Source organism: Nothoprocta perdicaria, unplaced genomic scaffold (assembly GCF_003342845.1).
Source record: "Nothoprocta perdicaria isolate Ctin4 unplaced genomic scaffold, notPer1 scaffold_29, whole genome shotgun sequence".
Lineage (NCBI taxonomy): Eukaryota > Metazoa > Chordata > Aves > Tinamiformes > Tinamidae > Nothoprocta > Nothoprocta perdicaria.
Genome location: NW_020455521.1, coordinates 4,459,535 through 4,466,734, shown reverse-complemented (window position 1 = coordinate 4,466,734; position 7,200 = coordinate 4,459,535).

Below are 7,200 nucleotides of genomic sequence, written 5' to 3'. Positions count from 1 at the left end.
TTTTCTGCCCGCGGCCGCCACTCGCCGCTTTCGCTGTTGCCTCCGAGGAGTGCAGAAGGCTGCGGGTGGCTCTGTGCCAAGCGAGGGGCTCGGTGCCCGGCAGGGCAAGCAGGTCACCTGCAGTGGATTTACGGTGTCCAGTGCAGAACTGATGGGAAAGGGGACATGTGGTGGTGTAATGAGTTGTTTATTACATCTCCCTTGGTACCTGCAAGTCCTGGAGCGCTTTCCATCCATCTTCACCTCCACCTGCCGCAAGTGGTTGATCACAGGGGTTGAAGGTGACAGTGCTTCCTCTCCGCCTCCGTGTCCCTGTTTGCCCAGCAGCCGAGCAGGAAGCATTGGCACTCTGCCCCTGGTTTTCCATAGCGATCCGATAGGGTCGTCAAAACAGCCGGGACGCACGGGGCGTTTGCTGCAGGCGGGAGGCGGGCGCAGGGAGCAGCTCCTTGCGAAAGGAGGCCGAGGCAGCGGCGAGACGGGCCCAGCGGGAGCCTCCCAAGGAGACCAGGGAGCCAGGCCCAGTAGGAGCCTCCCGAGGGAGCCTCCGGCGGGGTGGACGGAGAGCGGCAGGTTGTGGCGCCGCGGAGGCGGCCGCTGGGCAGCCTGGCAGCCCCTTCACCACCAGCCCCCCCTGGGCGGCAGCTGCCCTGGGGGATGCCCCGTGTCTCCGTGTGCCCTGACACTTTTTGGCCACGTTGCTGCTGCCGCCCTGGTTCGTTTCCCTTGCCCTGTCCCAACGCGTGGAGCTGTGGAGCTTTGCACCCCTGTGTGAAGACGGGCAAGAAAGCAGCCGAGAGGAAAAGCAAAGAGCGAGGTGCTGCGGAGGGCGCTGCGGAGGGCACCACGCTGCCTCAGGCGCTGCGGAGAGGCACCAGCCCCGATCTGGAGGCTGGATGTGCTCGTGCTGCCGCTCTGCCCCCCGGTCAGCGGTGCAGCCGTGGGGCAGACCCTGCATCCCCGCGCGAGCGACGTGGGGCAGCCGCACGGCGCCCCGCCAGCATTGCCCCAGCGCGCTCGGCACAGGGCTTGCAGGGACTCATTATGCACGATTTTATCTCCCTACCTGAAATACATAAACAGCCCCGAGGCCGCGCTGATGGCCCTCTTCCAGCGCTTTGATGTGCCAGGGAGGATTTCTGCACCTCCTCGCTGGGCCTGTGCCGCTCCCTCCCCCGGGTGTGATGTTCCTGCTTGCTGTGTTTGCCTGCCCGCGCTGGCCCCGAGCCGCGCGAGGCCGCGGCCCCGCCATCCTCCGCGCCCGAGACCCCTGGCAGCGGTGCGAGGCCAGCAGCCCCGCACCCTGGCACACGTCCTCCGAGCGGCACGAAGCAACGCGCCCCCGGGTGCCCTCCCCGCAGTGCCCTGCTTGCCAGCTGCCCGCAGGCCCAGCAGGGCCTGGCGCGGCCACCAGCGGAGGCGATGGGGCTCGTGGCCACCTGCAGCCGGCTCGTGGTCGCGGAGGTGCCTCCCTGCTCCGGAGCCGGCCTTGTTTCCAGCACGTGTCAGGGAGAGACCTTGTTTTCGTAACCTCCGAGCTGGCCGGAGGAGCTGCCTCTGCGGCGGCGGCCGGGAGCAGCCTTTGATGTGGCGCCTCGATGCCTCCCCCGGTAATCCGGGCCTCTGAGCCCTGTTAGCCCCGGGCGATGATAGCCAAGGGGATTTCCCCTCGGTAAGGAGCCATGAGACCTTATCGGATCCGCTCGCTATTCCCGTGTCACCTGGCGCTGAGGTCTCAGGCTGGGAGATGTCCCAGCTAAAGCCCAGCGTGCCGCCGGATGCAGTGCGGCCTCCAGGGGAGAGACCTACCCCCCCGCTGCAAAAACACTGGCCACACGTTCATATTTCTTCATGCCATCTGTATATCTGCAGGGCTGGTCCTTGATGCTTAGAGGTACCAAGCTGAGCTGTGGTTCTCCTGCCCGTGTAGGATGCTTTTCTTCCGCAGTAAGACTTATTTCCAGAGCTACGCGAGTGGTGTCATGTTAAAGGCCCCATAAGCGATGCGTGTAGGGAGCTGCAGACCCCACATCCCTCACGCTCCCGCCAGCTGCGCTGCCTTGCTCAAAACGGCGTTTCACAGATTCCTGAAGAGCTTGCATTTTTGGTGACTCTTTTTTTCCCCCCCCTTTTTGCACATCTGCTCCTGCAGATTGCTCAAGGCTCTTCCATATTCCTTTCAAACGGAGCCATTATTCCCGTGACCCGAGCCTGCTGCTCGCTGATGAATTGGGTGCTGTTCACTGCGGCCTGAAATACCGTTTGCCGCCCTTAATGCTCCCCATTGATTTCCCGCGTCCGCGGCCTTCGTAGCAGCAGATCCGCTGACCCCCGTCGTGCAGCAGCAGCCGCCTCCGCACAGGCCCTTCCTTGTGCGCTCGGCTCCGGAGCCTTGGAGCGCGCTGCCGTGGGGAGCTCCCCTTCCCGCTCCGGGAGCCCCGGCCACCTGCAGCCCCTGAAAGGGCACTTTGTTCCCAGGGGTTCCCGGGGGCTCCCGGGGCCCCACCGCCCGCTCCGCACAAACCGCGGGATACGCGCGGGCCGGGATGGTCTTTGGCTGCTGGATGGTGCTGCTCCTGGGGGAGCCGTCCCTGGGCCATCGATGGGGTTTTTGCTGCACGCTCACAGTTTGCTTGCCTCCCTTATCTCTGGAAAACCATATGCTGCTAAGGGGCCTGCAGTGGGGGTAGGGGCTCTTTTTCTTTTTCTTTTTCCTTCCCTTTCTTCTTTTCCCAAAAAAAGCACTTGTGTGGGGGGAAGATACTGCACCTCCTTTTGCTCAGAGAAAAGGCGTCTGACAGCTCAGCACTGCTTGGAGACAGGAAAATTACTTTGTCTGGGGCGTATTCTAAAGAGATGCAATAGCAGGGCGAGATCAGGAGCGCTAACTCCTGCTGCACCGCCAGCCGCTTCGCTTTGCTCAGGGTGCCCAGAGAAATGTGAGGAGTGGAGACCCCTGCAGAGAAATGTGGAGAGTGGAGACCCCTGCAAGCGTTTTGGGCTGGAGAAGGGGCAGGTTCAGGCTGGATTTGTTGGCTGAATTTGTCGCTCTTGTGCTGGGGCGGCCCTGGCGAGCGGTGCCCGGGCGCTCCCGAGCGCGGCGCTCCCGGCTCCCTCCCGCGTTGCAGCCGGCCCGGGCTTCCCCGCTCCCGCCTCCCTCGCGTTTGCCTCGTGGGGAGCCCGCTGCCAGCTGTGCCTATTGGATCCCGTCTGAGGGCACTTCTTCCCCTCTCGGCAACAGCGCTGTCGCAAGCGCCTGCAATCGCTCCATTCCGCATCACCTCGTGCATCAGCTCAAGTTGCTCAACGAGCACGGCGGCTCCCTCGGTCGCGGCCGCGCTGCAACGTGCTCGCGCCCCGAGGAGCAGCGCCGGCCCTGCGCCCCACAGGCCTCGTGCCCGCCTCGGCTGCCCGACCCACACATCTGCCCCACACTGCCGCTCCGGGCGCTCAGCCCCACCAGCGACTTGGGGTTTGGAGGCTGAAGTACCCCCTTCCCGGTTCCTATGGAATTATGGGGACTGCGGTGGGCACCCCTGAGGGGAAAGGTGGGAGCCATGGGCCCTCCCTGCAAGGAGAGGTGCTCACTCATCCTGATCCTGATCCTGATGGGACTGACCAGCCTCGGCTTGGGAAGCAGCTGATTTGGGGGGTGGCAGATGCCCCCCAGACCCCACAAAGCACAGGAGGAGTGTGAGCTGTTCCGTGGGAGCCAGGGGCTGTCCCATGGAATCACCGGGCAGGAATCTCTAAGGCGCAGAGCAGGAAGCCGCTTCGCACCCGATGGTAATTGAGTGGCGCAGCTCATGGCCACGAGTCGCTCCGGAGGCCCAAAGAGCTTCGAGGAGCAACAAGAGCAGCCAGCGGGAGCGCAGGCCAGGCACAGCCGGCGGGGCCGATGCCGCCGGCCGCGGGAGCTGCTTCATCTCGGGGAACTAGATATCTCCATCAGGCAGAAACGGGAGCTGCGCGCGGGGCCCCCCCGGGAGGCCGCGGGCTGCGGGCAGGGAGCGCCCGGCCCGGCTGCGTCTCTGCCCCGTGCAGCGGTGCGCCCGGCGCTTGCTGGGCGAGCGTGAAGGCAGAGCGCTGGGAAGAGATCCCACGTGGGGAGATATGCAAAACATGGCCTGTGATTTGTTTAGGATATTAAAGAACACACCTGGAGGATAGCATAAAAGGGGATAAAATGAAGAGCATGGGAACGCAGGTGGCAGCGGCTCTTGCCGGACGGTGCGGAGCAGCATGTGGATGGGGCTGTTCCTGGGGTGGGGGTGATGGCAGYGCCGGCCCCGCTCGGCACCGCCGGGGCTCTCGTGGTGCCCTGGCCGCGCGCGGCAAGCACGTGGGGCATCGCGGGGCAGCAAGGATGTGGGGCATTGCTGGGGCATCACTGGGCAGCAGCGGCATGGGGCAGCGCCGGGGGGCGACGYGGGCGGCAGCAGCGCCCGCCTGCGGCCCCCAGGGCGCCCGCGAGCCCCGCTGCTTGGTGAGGCTCCTGCCYTTGTGCACTGCCTTCCCTCTAGGGCAGCGCTCCTTGCCACGGGGCACCCCTGCACCCCCTGCCCGCTCCCTGCAGCCCCAGCTGCACTTCCAGGCAGGAAGCAAAGCCAAAATCTCCGCATTTGCAATTCCCAGCCAGATAGCACGAGGAGGCAGAGGATAATCTATGCAGGTCATTAAGATGTGGGCAGAGCTCAGCCCATCCTAATGATCCCCTTTGAAATTCCCTATATGTATAATTAATCTTGTACTCCGGGGCACCCTGACTGAAACCAGTATTGCAGTTCCGTCTCTCAGCACCTGCTTTTGCATGCAGCACTGGGAGGCAGTTTTACATAAATGGGTGGCTTTAATTCGTGTTCCCATCGTAACCACCTCGTGCCTGGGAGCATCGGGCTGCCCCACTGCATGGCTTTGGGCAGGGGCAAAGCGAGGGGCTGCGTTGCAGAGCGGGCTGGTGACTTTGTGACGGGATGTGCGGCCGCCGCAGCAGGGATCTCTCCTGAGTATCCACTGCAGTGTCGCTTGACCCGTCTCGATATGGGGTCTTTGCCACGTGGCTGCAACACACACCCCAGGAAAGGCAAGAGGAGGGTTTCGAGGCACAAGGAATTCCACCCGTGGGGCATTTGCTGCCGAGAGGCACCCGCTTTGACTCAGCGAAGGCAGGACGGCGAGCGGCGGCCGCCGGCTTGGTGGTAATCGTGCGCTTCCTGCAGCCGAGGTGGAGAGTGTCGGCAAACACACGTGCACGTGCACGCACCACGAAGGTCTGCGATCAGCACCGCAAAGAGCTGCGATCAGCACCACGAACAYCTGCAAACACCACCTTACGCTTTCGCTGGGCAGCCGTCAAGTTCTCCCTGGCGCTGGCCGCACGATGGGCCCCGGGAGTTTGGTGGCCAAGGAGAACACCCAAAGCACGCCGCCTGTTCCTGCCAGCCCTGGATGCACGGCCACGGCAAATCCTCTGGGCGCTCCCAGTCCGCCCCAGCGCCCCAGCCCCCCGGTCCCTCTGCCCCACTTTCTGTTTTCGCCGCCCTGCACAGCCTGCACGCAACACGGCCGATATTTTTATTTAGTTGTAACACGGCTACCGGCTGTCACCTGTCCCCGGCACGCGGGCAATGTGACGCGGGTGACTCAGCCGCATTCCTGGGAACACCTCGGCAGGGACACGCCGCTGCGCCGGCACCGCTCCCTCTCCTGCGGCCCTCAACAGCGGGGCGGGCAGCATCCCGGTGGGGAGGCTCCCTGTCCCTACCCTGCACAGCCTGCGGCCGTGCCATGGGCAATGGGCCCTCGCGTTTGCCCGAGGGCGCCGGCCGCGCCAGGAGCTGCGGGCGGCAGCGGCTGCCGCACGGCACCCACGTGGGGCCAGCGCACGGAGACGGGACGTCCTGCAGCCCTGCAGGCACGCGCGCTTCGTGCGGCAAGTAGTACACGAGCAGGAGGCTTGTTCTGGGTAATGGGTTTGTGGTTGGACAAAAGTGATCATTTGCAGATTCATCTAATGATTTATTTATTTTTTTTTAATGGAACACATAGTTTGAATAAGTGCATTGCAAAAATTAAGGTCTGATCCTGTCCTCAGGTGATTTTCTCTGGAGTTTTTGCTGGGGCCATGCTGTTCAAACAGCACAGCTCTCACAGTTGTGCAAATGGAGCTGTTCCCTGTCTCTGAATGTCACAAGCTGTGGCTGCATTTGCTCTCTGCTCCTTGCCTGCTGCAGTCTGCTGTGTTTATTGCTCAATATAACTGAAATGTAGCCTGGTGACCTGCATCGTAAACAGGGTTTCAATGTCGTCATTTGCCCATTCGCCCATTTCTTTTTCTTTCCCTTTCACCTTCCCTCCTTTTTTCTCCACATGTGCTCATCTCCTCTGCCCTTTTAATACCTTTTAGAAGCTAAAAAGAGACTTTCCCCCAACATGCCCGTTTAGGTACGGAAGTGGCTATAGGCCAACGAGTCTACAAAACAAACCGGATGGTTTTAACCACCTTTATGGTGGGATAATCCCATGCACTGTGCGGAGCCGAGCGCGCTCCAGCCACCCCCCGCCTGCCTCCAAAGGGACGGGACCAAGCGGTGCCCGCGCCGGGTGCGTGAGGAGGAGGCGGCACCGCTGCTGCAGCCGCTGCTCGGCCCGGCCCGGCCCGCAGCACGGGCTCGTCCGCGGCGCGAGGCTGTTCCGTGGTGCGAGGCTGTTCCGTGGTGCGAGGCTATTCCTTGGTGTGAGGCTGTTCCGTGGTGCGAGGCTATTCCTTGGTGTGAGGCTCTTCCATGGTGTGAGGCTGTTCCGTGGTGCGAGGCTGTTCCTTGGTGCGAGGCTGTTCCATGGTGCGAGGCTCTTCCATGGTGCGAGGCTGTTCCTTGGTGCGAGGCTCTTCCATGGTGCGAGGCTCTTCCATGGTGTGAGGCTGTTCCATGGTGCGAGGCTGTTCATGGTGCGAGGCTGTTCCTTGGTGCGAGGCTGTTCCATGGTGCGAGGCTCTTCCATGGCGAGGCTCTTCCATGGTGTGAGGCTGTTCCGTGGTGCGAGGCTATTCCATGGCGAGGCTCTTCCATGGCGAGGCTGTTCCTTCATGTGAGGCTGTTCCATGGCGAGGCTGTTCCATGGTGCGAGGCTGTTCCATGGCGAGGCTGTTCCGTGGCGAGGCTGTTCCATGGCGCGAGGCTGTTCCTTGGTGTGAGGCTG